Source organism: Aquarana catesbeiana, linkage group LG03 (assembly GCF_042186555.1).
Source record: "Aquarana catesbeiana isolate 2022-GZ linkage group LG03, ASM4218655v1, whole genome shotgun sequence".
Lineage (NCBI taxonomy): Eukaryota > Metazoa > Chordata > Amphibia > Anura > Ranidae > Aquarana > Aquarana catesbeiana.
This window is the reverse complement of record NC_133326.1, coordinates 577,582,817-577,600,085: the sequence shown is the minus strand read 5'-3', so window position 1 is coordinate 577,600,085 and position 17,269 is coordinate 577,582,817. Positions and strand designations below refer to the sequence as shown.

General features: G+C 49.6%; 1 protein-coding gene across 1 annotated transcript in view; it reads left to right on the top strand.

Annotated features, from left to right (window-relative positions):
• The first annotated feature begins 672 nt into the window (after nt 1–672).
• MPPED1 (metallophosphoesterase domain containing 1) overlaps nt 673–17,269 on the top strand; it is a 141,888-nt gene continuing 125,291 nt past the window's right edge. Inside the window, exon 1 of the mRNA XM_073621948.1 lies at nt 673–948. The gene's annotated coding sequence lies outside the window, so the exon portion shown is untranslated. The remainder of the gene's footprint in view (nt 949–17,269) is intronic.

Here is a 17,269-nt window from a genome sequence, read left to right as displayed (position 1 = left end):
ACTGGCCTGCACAGAGTCCTGACCTCAACACGATGGAACACCTTTGGGATGAATTAGAGCAGAGACTGCAAGCTGGGCCTTCTCGTCCACATCAGTGCCTGACCTCACAAATGCTTTTCTGGAAGAATGGTCAAACACTCCCATAGACACACTCCTAAACCATGTGGACAGCTTTCCCAGAAGAATTGAAGCTGTTATAGCTGCAAAGATTGGGCCAACTCAATGTTGAACCCTACGGACTAAGACTGGGATGCCATTAAAGTTCACGTGTGTAAAGGCAGGCGTCACAATACTTGTGGTAATATAGTGTATAGATGTATACTTTTTTTTTAAATTGCTGAAGTCAATTTTCATTGTGGGACCACGCCACAACTGCGAACCAAGCATTTGGCTTGCGTTTGCAGTGCGACCCTATTGATTTACATGGCAGAGTTTGACAAGCACCTGTCAAATTCTGCAGCCCAAGTTAAAAATGCCGCGGCATGTGTGCAGACCTATCAGGCTGCAGTGTTAAAATTCTTGTGGTGAAAGAGCCTGAAGTCCAATTTAGAAGCCCATATGACAATGTGACAATGCAGAAACACAATTGGGAGGCAGTTGTAACCCCATAACAATGAACGCTGCAGATTTAAAGAGATTGAAAACAACTTTTGGAATGGCATTACTACGTTAAAGCTTATATGAGATTTTAGTGATTGGGCTTAGATCTACTTTAAGCCCCTACATGTGTAAGGAGCGTATTATTAAATGGGGTGCGTCAGGAGAGGTGTCAATCATCCACAGCACACACACCCCCTGTGTACAGACATGCAGAAGCTCAGTCGTTACCCAGCGCTTCGCTCCAGCCCGCACATGAGATGCTAGGAAGAACATTGGCGTCTGTCATCGAAGACCGGCCACCTCTCTCTCTACAGGACAAAAGCTGCTGTGATCCCTCATTGTCCTAAGGTCAGTATTCAGGGAATTCATCCTCGCTCTCCCATTCCCTCCGGCTGCGTCACTTATTTTATTGTGTCTTGGGTTTGTTTCAGGGGGGCCGCTTGCAAGCAATGGAGAGGAGCCTTACAATGATTCAATTATGCACATGATAACCCTTTGTATGTGTTGGAGCAGAAAAAAAATATTTGCCTAGCAGGCAACTAGCAGGGGCATCAATGCATTCCAACACTGGCGGACGCACTCAGGATAATTGAGGAGTAGAAGGTCGATACAACTACAAAAGTGTCTTAAGCGTAAAGCTGCTGCAAAATTGCATTGAACCTTCCCAGGGGTAGAATGTATTTAGCAACATGTGCTAAGTGCTTATTCTGAAACTAAAGCATTATAAAGGCTCAGAAGAAGATTTGTGTCAGTGGAGTAGCATTAGCTGCTGGAGAACTACAAGCTCCAGCATGCCTCAGCAGCTACTCCAAGCATTGCTTTGGCGCAACAAAATTCTAATTTGTTGGAGTGAGGCTAATAATTATTTACACCAAACACGTATATATACACCAAAAACAGTTTTAGGGAGTGGCAGAACCTTTAATAACATTCCCTGCGCAAAAGAGCTTACAATTAAGTGCCTTTGTCGCAGTTATAAACACTTTAGATGGCCAGTGAGAACCTAGTATATTTGTAAAAGAAGCAGGGAGCTGGAGGCAATTTCTGAAAGAGGAAAGAACATACAAACTCCATGCAGTTAACCTGCTGGGACGTGAAAACAAGACCACAGCAATGCAATGCAAAAAAGCCACCAAGCTGCTTGAAAATTAGATGGAGTGTACATTCCAGCATGCCATAATAGCTATTCCTTTTTTTACAATGGTACAAAAGCAGCATCTAATCCAGCTGTTGGTGGATGAGTATGATATGCATGCTGAGACTTGTAGTATCTCAAAAGCTAAAGTGACTCAGATTGTTTTATACTAAAGTTACATTTTTGCTAATTGACCTGGATGTATGGGGAAGATTTTTAGACAATTAGTTCTCTTGCCTTGCAGTGCTGGTTGTTTGGTTTTAATTCCACTTGGCATTCTATTAACATGGAGTTTGTATGGGTTTTCTATGAGTACTATTAGACAGACTGGAGTTTAACCAAACTGGTTGTAGAAGGTGTACTTGTGCGAGCGTGGTGGGGATATAGGAGTGTAATCTTCTTTGGGACAGGGTTTGATGTGAGTGTTTCTCTGTACTCTTTCCCTGTATTCTGTAGAACAATGATTAGTTCCCAGCTGTTTCTGTTATGGCGCCTAGTTCTTCTTCTGGTGTCCCTCTTTCTTCCTTTCTTGTCCCCTCCTATGGAACCAAGTCTTCTTTCCTCTGGTTTCCTTTGTGCTTCCTTACTTGTCCCCTCCTATGGAACTAAGTCTTCTTTTTTTCTAGTGTCCCTCTTTCTTCCTTTCTTGCCCCCTCCTATGGAACCAAGTCTTCTTTCTTCTAATCTCCCTTTTTTCTTCCTTAGTTGTCCACTCCTATGGAACCAAGTCTTCTTTCTTCCTCAGTTGTCCCTCTTTTTCCTCTAATGTATAAACCACTAAAAAAATGTTTTATTTATTTTTTAAATTATTATACAAAATTGAACCTTTCATTCAACATCCTAAAATATTGCATTTGCTATTGTGAAAAGCCAGTAAAAAGGAAAAGTATTTAGAAGGAACTTGTAGGTTTAACTTAGCCTTTAGCAACCTTTTTACCCTGGAGGAACCGTTGTAGTAATTTTCATGTCTTGAGGAACCCCTGCTAAAAATTATTTTATCTAGAGCTCATGGTAGTTAATATATTTTTTAGCAGTCCCCTGAACTATGACAATTTTTTTTAAGTAAAAAATATCAAATGAAAATAATAACCATGAATACAATATTAACTATAATATTGGCCAGAAAGGAAATTTTATTAGTGGTCGGGGGTCATGTAACCCCTCACATTGATGGTCAATGTAGAGTCTCTTTACATTGGGCACCAGTAGGAGAAGTAGCCTTTACACTCATAGTCAGCGTAGTGCCCTTTGCTTTGATTGTCAGGGGTAATGTGCCCCTTTACATTGGTGGTCAATGTAAAGTTTCTTTACACTGGTCACCAGTGGGAAAGGTACCCCTTACACTTGTGGTCAGTGTAGTGCCCTTTACATTGATGGTCAGACGGGAGATCGATCTGCCCCTACCTGCTGCTCGAGGAACCTTAAGCAACCTCTGGAGGAAACCTGGGGGTTCTACAGAACCCTGGTTGAGAAAGGCTGGCCACCCAGGTCATTATTATTATTATTTTACAGGATTTATATAGCGCCGACAGTTTACGCAGCGCTTTACAGCAAGTGTGACAACCCTACTTACTCTTTCCTGAACTTTAGCTGTGAGGTTTTCCCATCTTGTCCATCCACCTCCACTAGTAACTGCATTTTCTCTCTCAGTTCTGTAGAAGTAAGTTATGTTAATCATTTAGTGAATTAGAGAATCCAATATATAAAAACACATGCAATAGTCTATAAATATAATGCCTGTACAGCGCAGTGCAATTTCCCTTTCCATTAACAGACGACTGCCCTCTGATTAACAATGTGATCACGCCCTTTGTAAATAATGTGCTTTTACAATACAACACTTCTGTTCATTTACTTTTTTTGTTAAACAGTGATGATACACCTAACATTTATGGACCATTTACACATCTGCATCATGGTACAGGAACGTGCAGTAACACACTTAACACGCTCTACTGCATTGTGGTGGCATTCATTTTGACACCCAATGAACTAAGGCAATTCACCTGTAGTACATTGTGATGGCTTGCCTTATTAAAAAAAAAAAAAAAAAAAAAAAAAAAAGGGTCTGTACAATTTTTAGCACAGGGTCTGTTCATTTTAAATCTGATCCCCCATTGCAATGAACACCAATGCACGTTGACAAACATGTAATGCATTGCAAAGAAGTCAATGGGCCCCACTGTTATATCTAAGAAACAGTAGTTATTACTGTTTATTTTATTTTTCCAGAATAACAAAAATCCTAAATGATTTTTTTTTATACCAGTAAAAGGCATTTCCTGGTTACAATAAAAAAAAAAGGTATTCCCACGGAACAATGCGTTGTGGTGAATGTTTGGAGGAAAACGTGTAAAGTATTTTTGAAGGAACTCAGTCACTAGGAAAAAAGAATGAAGTAAAAGCAGCTTGTCAAAAAGAAATTGAATACCTGTACCGAAAGTGGGACTGCAATCTTAATTATTTGCAGAGCTGCAGTCACTGCTAGTATCCAACACATTCATCCTGTAGTGATGTAGCAGCTGGCGAGTGGAATCACAGTGTGCGGCATAGGACAGGGCACACCCAGAAGTGTTGAATACCAGCTAGGCCGTAGTTTGCAGGCTTCTGAACATTGGATTCAGACAGGTAAGTACTGTCCTTTCTTTATTACAGATCACCTCTACTTAATTATTTTTTCTAGCGATAGAGTGACTGAATTCCAGAAGAAGTTAAAGTGAAACTTAGCCTTGATTTCTAAAACCTATGAGTAGAAAGGATATTTATTACTGAAGATACATACTATGACTCTTCTCTAAGGGAATACTCAACAATGCATTGGGAACTTCTACACTTGCACACATAGTCAGATAAAGGAAAATTTTAAACAAGCTCATTAGCTCCGGTGAGGCTGCTTCCACACAGCACGGCTTCACTCAATGGGCACCCAAGAGTAGCTCAAACTATAGAAAAACAGAAAGGAGCTCTAGACCAAAACTGAATGTGAAAAGCACAGGATCATTTTAATTGTTGGTAAAAAGGTCATGTAAAAACAGCCAACGAGTTTCAGGGGCAACACCATTCCCTCTTCATCTGGACTTTTCACAGATCTATATTAGAACCAACATTGAACTCTCCTAATTGATTTACAAACTGAGAGCAGTTGCTGAGCGAACTTTCCTCCGTGAGAAGAATTCAATACTGGTTCTAATAGAGAATGGTGAAATCTATCAATCAATATTGGTTCTACTATAGATCTTCAAAAAGCCCTGATGAAGGGGGAGGGATGTTGCCCCTGAAGCACGTTGACTGTTTTTATATGACCTTTTTTACTAATAATTAAAATTGTCTTGGGCTCTTTCATCTGGATTTGCTCTGGTGCTCCTTTCTGTATTTCTATAGATGAGCTACTGTTGGGTGCCCAATGAGGGAAGCCTTGCTGTGTGGAAGTTACCTCACCAGAGTTATTGAGCTTGTTAGTATTTCTATGATTTCATCTTCTGCGATGAAGGCTTCTTACCTTGCTCCTCAAAAGGTGCGTTACACTGTATACTCTTACATTATCCCAGCCAAACTATTCAAGATGGATTAAGACCCCAAACCTTTAAGAAGGGGTAGAAGGAGCCAGTACCAGCGAAGAAGCCTGCGGACACCACATCGCTAGAAGTGAGGTGAGTATTGAAGGGTTTCATTCTGCTTTAACAATGAGCACCAGATTTGGCTCTGATGAAGAGGTACTGCCTCGATACACGTTACCCAGGATATTAGAGGTTAGACTTCAAATGAAGGACTAATGGACAGATGAGATGAAAACTATGTGAAAAGCATGTCTTTATAACACTTTTGTGAGTACAATATGTTTATTTTAACCCGTTAAAGATATTTTGAGGATCCTACACTATGGCAGTGCATTCTCTCTTTCATTTACAGTGTAGACTTCAAATATTTGCATGTTTTCAATTATTTCAGGGTAGGACAATCTTAACCTGACCATACACCTGCAAATGAGATTGGAAGTTTGGGGGTGGGGAATGGGTATAGCCTTTGTTTTTTGTTTATTGCTTTATATGCCTCTGTTTTGATGATTTCCCCTCACTCTCTGTCTATTTGACAGCTCTCAGGCAGAACCACAAGTGAAATCTCCCCAAAGGGCACAAAAGATGCAAATAATATGAAATACATTTTCTTATATAATGAGCAAGGTAAAAAATGTGTTGGCATTTATTGCTGTCCCCATAAGAATATGATCCCTCACTTCCTGTCCAGGTGACGACTGTCAGAAAGATCAGGAAGTGAAGAGAAATCTTCATGGGAACATAGACAGTATTTTGAACCAAAGATTCAAGTCTTTTTCTATTTAAAAAAAGATATACTGTATGTATAATATATTGACATTATGTATCATTATTGTTAGACTGAACTGCTGAAAAACATTTTGCCACTTTTTAGCGTTCAGTGCCCCGAGCTGTTTGCAGGGAAGAAGTGAATTGTCAGATTGTATTTTTATTTAAGACATAAAGTTGAAGTGTTACTATGGTAACACAAAAAACTACCAAACAAAAGGAATAGATATCATATGTATGACTTTTTTAAATGTATGTCTTTATAAAATAAAGATTTAAAGTAGAGCGAGGAAACCTTGCAGGTATCTAGGAGAACATAGAAAATGATTTTTGTAACAATACTTAGGTTTACATTTCAAGTAGTGACAGTCTGGGTTTTAAAGGTGTGTCCCCCATTGTATCTCTTATATGAGACAGGGTTAGTTCAAGTTAGTTAGTTATGTGCGATAAAATACCAACAGATGCTGACACTCCAAGCATCCTGTATGCTGTTGCCTTTCATTTTGGATGGCACCCCCACAAATCCACAGCGCACTGTAGCACACCACAACCCACAATGCATTGCATTGCATCGTGGTAAAAAAAAAAAATAGTGTAGGAGTGATTTCTACTTGCATGAGACCCATAAAATATTGGAACACCACACGTTCCTGCACATGTGTTAATAAAATGATTTCAGGTATGATTAGTTCAGAAGAAGTGTACCTTTGTTGCTTGTACCTGCAATAGACTGAAGTCTGATATCATTCACATCTAAATGACTATTGAGGATGATTCATTGACGTAATTCCATGTACACTATATAGACAGCCATTCAAATGATTAAGTTCAGGAATTTCCGGTGAAGGGTACTGTTAAATCTACATATACAAACAAAGCCAGCTCCATGACCAAGACATGGTTTGATGAGTTTGATGTGGAGGAACTTGAGTGTCCTCTACAGAGTCTTGACCTCAACCATACTGAACACCTTTGAAACGGTGAGTTAAAACGCACATCGTAATCCAGGTCTTCTCACTCAACATCAGTAACTGACCTCACAAATTGGCTCAGATTTCTACAAACACTCCAAATCATATGGAAAACCTTTCCAGAAAAAAAGAGCAACCTTTCTTCTGAGTTACACAGTGACAGTCAATCTTACATTAGATGGTCACAACTGGCTGATATTGGGTCTGCATTAAAATACCTGTCTTTCCTCTTCTGTATTGCGTCCCCTGTGGCCTTCTACAGCTTATACTCCCCAGCTTTTTGAAGATTCAGATATGACACACGCAGACAGTGAAGTGAACACCACAGAAGTTAGAAAACAATGATTGATCATCCTCAGAGATTTGAAACATTGTAATGGAAAATGTCTGCAAAGCACTAAGTACTTTGTATTGCTCAGGCTTGTTTTTTTTCTGATCAACAGGACTGGAGGCTCAAGCTGAAATAGTCTAAAAGGACTATGCGGGATATAAGCAATAGGTTCACTTTAAAGTTAATGGCCCTGTTGTAATACATTTTTCATGAAATGGTTTCTTCTTGTGCTTTAACACCTGCTTGTAACGTCCTTCGTAAGCTCCCCACCTCTCCTTTTACTTCTTACCTCAGTTTGTTTGGAATGAGCAGTGCATGTTAGTTGTGGATATGTGCACTACTCTATGCACACTACAACCATAGCTCCCAACTGTCCCTGATTTCGAGGGACTGTCCCTGATTTGGTCCCCACTTTCCTCATTTGTCCCTCATTATGGTCTTAACTATATAGTTGTATATAAAATGTACTTTTTATCTTTCAAAAAGTGTTTCCCAGTGCTAAACCTTTCATCCAATTTCTAAATTGCTGCATTTGTAAATGTCAGACGTCAGTATAAAGAAATAATATTGGTAAAAAAAAGCACTTGTGGGTTTAACTAATCATTTTTTTTAATAATTCTTATTTAAGGGGGCGTGGCAGGGGGTGTGTCCTATGCCTACATACTTTTTCTAATAGGTGTCCCTCATTCCCATCTCAAAAAGTTGGAAGGTATGCAAATCCCATAGTCCATTATCCATTTTTGGAGTTAGCAAGAGAGGACAGCGACATTCCAAGATACAGTGGGACCACGGAGAACAAATGTAGACACCCTGTAACAGGAAGTTGGATGGATAACAACAGCAATAAAAAAAAGAAAGAAAAGATATTTGGAGAAAGCTAAGAGCAATAGAAAGTTATTTTTGAGTAAAGAATACATTCTGGAAAAGATTAATTTTTTTTTACCAGATTAGTTTCATGTTTATGGTTTTCACTCTCCTGCCACTGGATTTAGCCAAAGAAAAGAATCACTGTGTAAGCTCTAAGCCAGGGGTCTCAAACTGGCGGCCCTCCAGCTGTTGCGGAACTACAAGTCCCATCATGCCTCTTCCTGAGGGAGTCATGCTTGTAATGGTCAGCCTTGCAATGCCTCATGGGACTTCTTGCAACAGCTGGAGGGCTGCCAGTTTGAGACCCCTGCTCTAAGCCATTCCTTGCAGGATCTTATAGAGTGCCTGAAGAGCCAATCAGTGAACACCAGTCCAGTCACATGGGAGGAAGGAGTTTTAGACACTCAGGGCCAGAGCTCCCGCTAGGAGAACTAGGCAGACGCCTAGGGCATACTGCCACCTAGGGGTGCAGCCACAGCCGCTGGGTCCCCTCCAGAGGTTCGGTTCGCCCCAGGCGGTGGTAGCTGGTGTGGAGTGTAGCAGAAGGCGGCTCCTGTGGCTCCATCTGGCTGGCTGCTGGTGCAGAGTCGCTGGGCGGGAAGAAGAAGCAGGCAGACCACGCCCCCTCCCCCAGAGCCAGGCCCTGTCAGCTCTCTGCCTGCCTCCCCCCCTGGGCAATGTGCAGCCATTGAAAGAGCAGGGCGGTCGGCATCATGGATGAAGACAGCCAGGATAGATACACCCAGGCCCGGACTGGCCATAGGACACATGCAGGGCCACTTGTCCTAGAGGAGCACAAAGCTCAGCTGCTCCTGCAGCCCACCCTGTTTACCCAGCCCCTCCGCGGCTGGCCGCCGGAGCCCAGGTGTGGAACCAAGTGATCAGGTGATCTGTCATGGGGGAGAAACTGGAAGAGATCTTCCATGCGTGAGCTGTGACTCACAGCCTGTAGGAGGCCCCATCTCCTGATCTTGGGACTGGTGATACAGACTTCCGCTGCCTGACATGTGGAGGGAGCTGGAAAAAAGTGCCAGTGCCCCAAGGTAAGAAATTGTCAGGTGGTGAGGAGCGCTGGGAACGAAGGCTTCCATAGGAGGACCAGACATAATCACTGGTGTGTGACCTCCCCCCTCCACCTGGCTGCACCCTCCTTCTCCAGGCCACTTGGCTCCATCCTTCCTCCACCTGGCTGCATCCCCCTCTCCAGTCCACCTGGCTCCAGCCTCCCTCCACCTGGTTGCACCCCCCTCTATTTTCCACCTGGCTGCTCCCACCAACTGGCTGCATCCCCCTCTTCAGTCCACCTGGCTCCATCCGTCCACCTGACCGCACCCCCTTTCCTGTCCACCTGACCGCACCCCCTCTCCTGTCCACCTGGCTGCACCCTCCCCCCTCCACCTGGCTGCATCCCCCTCTCCAGTCCACCTGGCTCCAGCCTCCCTCCACCTGGTTGCACCCCCCTCTATTTTCCACCTGGCTGCTCCCACCAACTGGCTGCATCCCCCTCTTCAGTCCACCTGGCTCCATCCGTCCACCTGACCGCACCCCCTCTCCTGTCCACCTGACCGCACCCCCTCTCCTGTCCACCTGGCTGCACCCTCCCCCCCCCCCACTTGGCTGCCCCTCCCTCTCCTGTCCACCTGGCTGCACCCCCCTCTACTGTCCACCTGGCTCCAGCCTCCCTCCACCTGGTTGCACCCCCCTCTACTTTCCACCTGGCTGCTCCCCCCAACTGGCTGCATCCCTCTCTCCAGTGGACCTGGCTCCATCCCTCCACCTGACTGCACCCCCTCTCCTGTCCACCTGGCTCCACCCCCCCACCTGGCTGCACTCCCCCCTCCAGTTCACCTGGCTCCATCCCCCCACCTAGCTGCACTCCCCCCCTCCAGTTCACCTGGCTCCATCCTCTCTCCACCTGGCTGCACACCCCCTCTCCAGTCCACCTGGCTCCATTCTCCCTCCACCTGGCTGCAACCCCCTTTCCAGTCCACCTGGCTCCATCCTCCCTCCACCTGGCTGCACCCCCCTCTCCAGTCCACCTGGCTGCATTCTCCCTCCACCTGGCTGCAACCCCCTCTCCAGTCCACCTGGCTCCATCCGTCCACCTGACCGCACCCCCTCTCCTGTCCACCTGGCTCCACCCTCCCCCCACTTGGCTGCACCACCCTCTCCTGTCCACCTGGCTGCACCCCCTCTACTGTCCACCTGGCTCCAGCCTCCCTCCACCTGGTTGCACCCCCCTCTACTTTCCACCTGGCTGCTCCCACCAACTGGATGCATCCCCCCTCTTCAGTCCACCTGGCTCCATCCGTCCACCTGACTGTACCCTCTCTCCTGTCCACCTGGCTGCACCCCTCTCCTGTCCACCTGGCTCCACCCTCCCCCCACTTGGCTGCAGCTCCCTCTCCTGTCCACCTGGCTGCACCCCCTCTACTGTCCACCTGGCTTCAGCCTCCCTCCACCTGGTTGCACCCCCCTCTACTTTCCACCTGGCTGCCCCCAACTGGCTGCATCCCCCTCTCCAGTCCACCTGGCTCCATCCCTCCACCTGACTGCACCCCCTCTCCTGTCCACCGGGCTCCATCCCCCCCACCTGGCTGCACTCCCCCCTCCAGTTCACCTGGCTCCATCCCCCCCACCTGGCTGTACCCCCTCTCATGTCCACCTGGCTGCACCCCCTCTCCTGTCCACCTGGCTCCATCCCCCCCACCCGGCTGCACTCCCCCCTCTAGTTCACCTGGCTCCATCCTCCCTCCACCTGGCTGTACCCCCTCTCCTGTCTACCTGGCTCCACCTGGCTGCACCCCCTCTCTTGTCCACCTGGCTCCGTCCCTCCACCTGGCTGCACCCCCTCTCCTGTCCACCTGGCTCCATCCTCCCCTCACCTGGCTGTACCCCCTCTCCTGTATACCTGGCTGCACCCCCCTCTCTTGTCCACCTGGCTCCATCCCTCCACCTGGCTGCACCCCCTCTCCTGTCCACCTGGCTCCGTCCTCCCCTCACCTAGCTGCACCTCCTTTTCCTGTCCACCTGGCTGCACCTCTCTCCTGTCCACCTGACTCCATCCTCCCTCCACCTGGCTGCACCCCCCTCTCCTGTCCACCTGGCTCCATCCTCCCTCCACCTGGCTGCACCCCCCCTCTCCTGTCCACCTGGCTTCATCCTCCCTCCACCTGGCTGCACCCCCCCTCTCCTGTCCACCTGGCTTCATCCTCCCCCTTAACTGGCTGCACCCCCCTCTCCTGTCCACCTGACTCCATCCTCCCCCCACCTGGCTGCTCCCCCCTCTCCTTTCCACCTGGCTCCATCCTCTCTCCACCTGACTGCACCCGCTCTCCTTTCCACCTGGCTCCATCCTCCCTCCACCTGGCTGCACCCCCCTCTCCTGTCCACCTGGCTTCATTCCCCCCACCTGGCTCCATCCCCCCACCTGGCTGCTCCCCCCTCTCCAGTCCACCTGGCTCCATCTGTCCACCTGACCGCACCCCCTCTCCTGTCCACCTGGCTGCACTCCTCTCCTGTCCACCTGGCTCCACCCTCCCCCCACTAGGCTGCATCCCCTCTACTGTCCACCTGGCTCCAGCCTCCCTCCACCTGGTTGTACCCCCTCTACTTTCCACCTGGCTGCTCCCACCAACTGGCTGCATCCCCCTCTTCAGTCCAACTGGCTCCATCCGTCCACCTGACCGTACCCCCTCTCCTGTCCCCTGGCTGCACCCCTCTCCTGTCCACCTGGCTCCACCCTCCCCCCCACTTGGCTGCACCGCCCTCTCCTGTCCACTTGGCTGCACCCCCTCTACTGTCCACCTGTCTCCAGCCTCCCTCCACCTGGTTGCACCCCCTCTACTTTCCACCTGGCTGCCCCCAACTGGCTACATCCCCCTCTCCAGTCCACCTGGCTCCATCCCTCCACCTGACTGCACCCCCTCTCCTGTCAACCTGGCTCCATCCCCCCGACCTGGCTGCAATCACCCCCTCCAGTTCTCCTGGCTCCATCCCCCCCACCTAGCTGTACCCCCTCTCCTGTCCACCTGGCTGCACCCCCTCTCCTGTCCACCTGGCTCCATCCCCCCCACCTGGCTGCACTCCCCCCCTCCAGTTCACCTGGCTCCATCCTCCCTCCACCTGGCTGTACCCCCTCTCCTGTCTACCTGGTTCCACCTGGCTGCACCCCCCTCTCTTGTCCACCTGGCTCCATCCCTCCACCTTGCTGCACCCCCTCACCTGTCCACCTGGCTCCATCCTCCCCTCACCTGGCTGTACCCCCTCTCCTGTCTATCTGGCTCCACCTGGCTGCTCCCCCCTCTCCTTTCCACCTGGCTCCATCCTCCCTCCACCTGGCTGCACCCCCCTCTCCTGTCCACCTGGCTTCATCCTCCCTCCACCTGGCTGCACCCCCCCTCTCCTGTCCACCTGGCTTCATCCTCCCCCCTAACTGGCTGCACCCCCCTCTCCTGTCCACCTGACTCCATCCTCCCCCCACCTGGCTGCTCCCCCCTCTCCTTTCCACCTGGCTCCATCCTCCCTCCACCTGACTGCACCCGCTCTCCTTTCCACCTGGCTCCATCCTCCCTCCACCTGGCTGCACCCCCCTCTCCTGTCCACCTGGCTTCATTCCCCCCACCTGGCTCCATCCCCCCACCTGGCTGCTCCCCCCTCTCCAGTCCACCTGGCTCCATCCGTCCACCTGACCGCACCCCCTCTCCTGTCCACCTGGCTGCACCCCTCTCCTGTCCACCTGGCTCCACCCTCCCCCCACTAGGCTGCATCCCCTCTACTGTCCACCTGGCTCCAGCCTCCCTCCACCTGGTTGTACCCCCTCTACTTTCCACCTGGCTGCTCCCACCAACTGGCTGCATCCCCCTCTTCAGTCCAACTGGCTCCATCCGTCCACCTGACCGTACCCCCTCTCCTGTCCCCTGACTGCACCCCTCTCCTGTCCACCTGGCTCCACCCTCCCCCCCACTTGGCTGCACCTCCCTCTCCTGTCCACTTGGCTGCACCCCCTCTACTGTCCACCTGTCTCCAGCCTCCCTCCACCTGGTTGCACCCCCTCTACTTTCCACCTGGCTGCCCCCAACTGGCTGCATCCCCCTCTCCAGTCCACCTGGCTCCATTCCTCCACCTGACTGCACCCCCTCTCCTGTCAACCTGGCTCCATCCCCCCCACCTGGCTGCAATCCCCCCCTCCAGTTCACCTGGCTCCATCCCCCCCACCTGGCTGTACCCCCTCTCCTGTCCACCTGGCTGCACCCCCTCTCCTGTCCACCTGGCTCCATCCTCCCCACCTGGCTGCACTCCCCCCCTCCAGTTCACCTGGCTCCATCCTCCCTCCACCTGGCTGTACCCCCTCTCCTGTCTACCTGGCTCCACCCCCCTCTCTTGTCCACCTGGCTCCATCCCTCCACCTTGCTGCACCCCCTCACCTGTCCACCTGGCTCCATCCTCCCCTCACCTGGCTGTACCCCCTCTCCTGTCTATCTGGCTCCACCTGGCTGCACCCCCCTCTCGTCCACCTGGCTCCATCCCTCCACCTGGCTGCACCCCCTCTCCTGTCCACCTCGCTCCATCCTCCCCTCACCTGGCTGCACCTCCTTTTCCTGTCCACCTGGCTGCACCTCTCTCCTGTCCACCTGACTCCATCCTCCCTCTACCTGGCTCCATCCTCCCTCCACCTGGCTGCCCCCCCCTCTCCTGTCCACCTGACTTCATCCTCCCCCCAACTGGCTGCACCCCCCTCTCCTGTCCACCTGACTCCATCCTCCCCCCACCTGGCTGCTCCCCCTCTCCTTTCCACCTGGCTCCATCCTCCCTCCACCTGACTGCACCCGCTCTCCTTTCCACCTGGCTCCATTCTCCCTCCACCTGGCTGCAGCCTCCTCTACTGTCCACCTGGCTCCATCCTCCCCCCACCTGGCTCCATCCTCCCCCCACCTGGCTGCACCCCCCTCTCCTGTCCACCTGGCTCCATCCTCCCTCCACCTGGCTGCACCCCCCTCTCCTGTCCACCTGCCTTCATCCTCCCCCCACCTGGCTCCATCCTCCCCCACCTGGCTGCTCCCCCCTCTCCTGTCCACCTGGCTCCATCCTCCCCCCACCTGGCTGCTCCCCCCTCTCCCTTCCACCTGGCTCCATCCTCCCTCCACCTGACTGCACCCGCTCTCCTTTCCACCTGGCTCCATTCTCCCTCCACCTGGCTGCAGCCTCCTCTACAGTCCACCTGGCTCCATACTCCCTCCACCTGGTTGCCCCCCCTCTCCTGTCCACCTAGCTCCATCCTCCCCCCATCTGGCTGTATCCCCCTCTTCTGTCCACCTGGCTCCATCCTCCCCCCACCTGGCTGCACCCCCCTCTTGTTCACCTGGCTCCATCCTCCCTCTACCTGGCTGCACCTCCCTCTCCTGTCCACCTGACTCCATCCTCCCTCCACCTGGAGTTCTGATGCTAAAATTATTTCATTAATTTAGATTTTTTTTGGGGGGGGGGCACAAGTAGCTGGTCTTGCCTAGGGTGCAAAATAGTCTAGTACCGGCCCTGTAGACACTAGTTTACAAAGAAAATGTCCTGTAACTGAAAAGAAATGCAACTACATTTATAATTGGTAGAGAAAACCTTAGTAATAAGAAACAATATTTTAATTAATTTATTCACCCTTGAAAGAGGGGGTTAAGTGGGAGATATGATAACCTTATTAATGTGGAAACAGTCTATATACAAAACTCAATGGAAAACTTCCCTCTTTAGGTCACAAGAAAATAAAAGGACATACCCTTTGACCTAAAGAGACGATGTCACCAGGCAGGGCAGCCATCAGAAATTTTTGGGCCCCTTACACAGCTTTGGGCCCGCCGTCCCCCCTCCCCCCCCCCCCCCCCCGAGCCTGACCACCAACATTCCCTAGGGCTTGCTCACGGGTCATCCTACCAAATCTGCACACCGGCCACCCCACCTGTACGCACTAAGCCCCCCTCAATCTTGTATATATGTCAGCCCCCCCCACACATGCTCCTGTATATACAGCCACCAGAGACCCCGCACAGCCACCAAGGACCCGGGACCCTGCACAGGGACCAGGGAACCTGCACAGACACCAGGGGCCCCGCACAGCAACTTGAGAAGGAAAGGGTAGGACAATTTTAGGGGGGCCTGATTTTAGTCTTGCAGGGCAGCACAAAACCAAAATACACCACTGCATACACAAACCCAGGGCTTTTTTTCAGGGGGAACTTGGTGGAACTCAGTTCCACCACCTCTGGCTCAGACCCTTTGGTGCCTGCTCACCACAATCGCTTGTAAACACAGAAGTCTGGTTTCTGTGTTTACAAGTGACAGCTCTGCACTCTGTATGTAATGCAATCCTGGTATTTAATGCCCCTTTAAGACCCTCCCACCGTTTTCGTGAAATTTGACTGAACACACTCACTATTTGATGTGATTTGGAGGGTGTGTGTAGGGGGAGGGGTTTTGTGGGGCCGTGGTTAAGTTCAAGCACCTATTGTTTGAGAAAATAGCCCTGCACAAACCTATAAACACACAAGGCTCTGGCCCCTCCCTGTATACAAACAGCCCCCCTCCCTTTCCCTCACAGCCCCTACCTGTAAAGAATTTCTTCCTACCTGGTCCCAGGTTGTTTTCATGAAGGTGACATGTTGCTGAGAAGCTCAGTACTACAGATCGCAGGAAGGGTGCACATTCACATAGTAGCCAGAGGTGGCAGTAAAGAGCTCGATGTCACGGGGCCCCTTACACTTGTGACGGCTGTACCCCCCTGATGGTGGCCCTGTCACCAGGACCATAACCTGTCACATGACTGGGGAGTGACGTCACCTGGGTCACCAACAATTCAGTGCTGGCTATGAAGGAGGATGGATTGGTCTTTGGGGTTGGGAAAGATATTTTCTCTTTTACAGCAAACAGCCTCCTTTATGAAGGTTTTATCCTTTCATCTGGATCAGCTAGGTCTCAAGATGTAAGGTTTTTTTTTTTTAAGTTGATGGGCATTTGTCTTTTTTAAACCTAAGTAAAGTGTGCATCCATATGGCCATCCAGCTCCTTTCTATGTACATGTTATGTTAACTTGTGTATTTCCCGGAAGAATTTCTGGGCCATTGATATGAGTCTCCAGATAATGTGCTAGATGAGTCACTGAATTATGAAATTATCTACCTGTACAGATCAAGTCGTGCTTTTCTTAAATGCAGTTGCTGTCGCATTTTGTCACAATCTTTCTTCTCTATCTTTTTCATACTGCTTTCTCTTCTTTTTTTTTTTTTCTCATTTTCGTCTTCTCTTATATCAATTGTGATGCACATTTGATAAAGATGTGCTCTTTCCTATTGGCTCCATTATGTGAAAACTCCTGCTGCATGTCTATATTTTATTTGTTACTTCGCTTGTTAATTTTGTATTTAATTTTCTAAAATGTTTTATCATTTTTTTAAATGAATTTATAATAAATACTTAAACATGACTTGATATCAGTATCTGCTAATCCCTTGTCACATACCTGGTGGAGGTTGAGCTGACAAGACAGCTTCCGTTACACCTCCTGTCCAACGTGCTGGAATTGACTACAGTATGTATCAGGATGAGGAGTGGCATGGGGACCTGCAGTAGGTTTTGTCACAGTGGGTGGTTAGATGACAGTCTGGATACAGCTGGGTCTGTGAATGCTCAGACTGGGACTTTTGTAGAATTCTGGCACAGAAACTTCTGGTGCAAAGGAACTTTCAGGTGCAGGAAGCAAATCCATAGTTGACACGAGCCAGAGTCAGCAGCAACTGGGTAGCAGAGGTACCAGCTCAGAAGACAGAAGCAGGGTCAGAAGCCAGGCCAGGCTGATATCAGGTGAACAGCAGAAGTACCAAAACAGCAGGCAGGGGGCGACGTAGGGACACAAGCCAAAGTCATCAACATGATTAGAATAAAGCAGAGTCAACAGGCAAGCCAGGTCAAACACAGGATAGCAGGATACAAGTCTGGACTCGAGTCACAGAAGCTGATGACCTCTCTGCAATGACCTCTCCCACAGTCCACTCCTCTG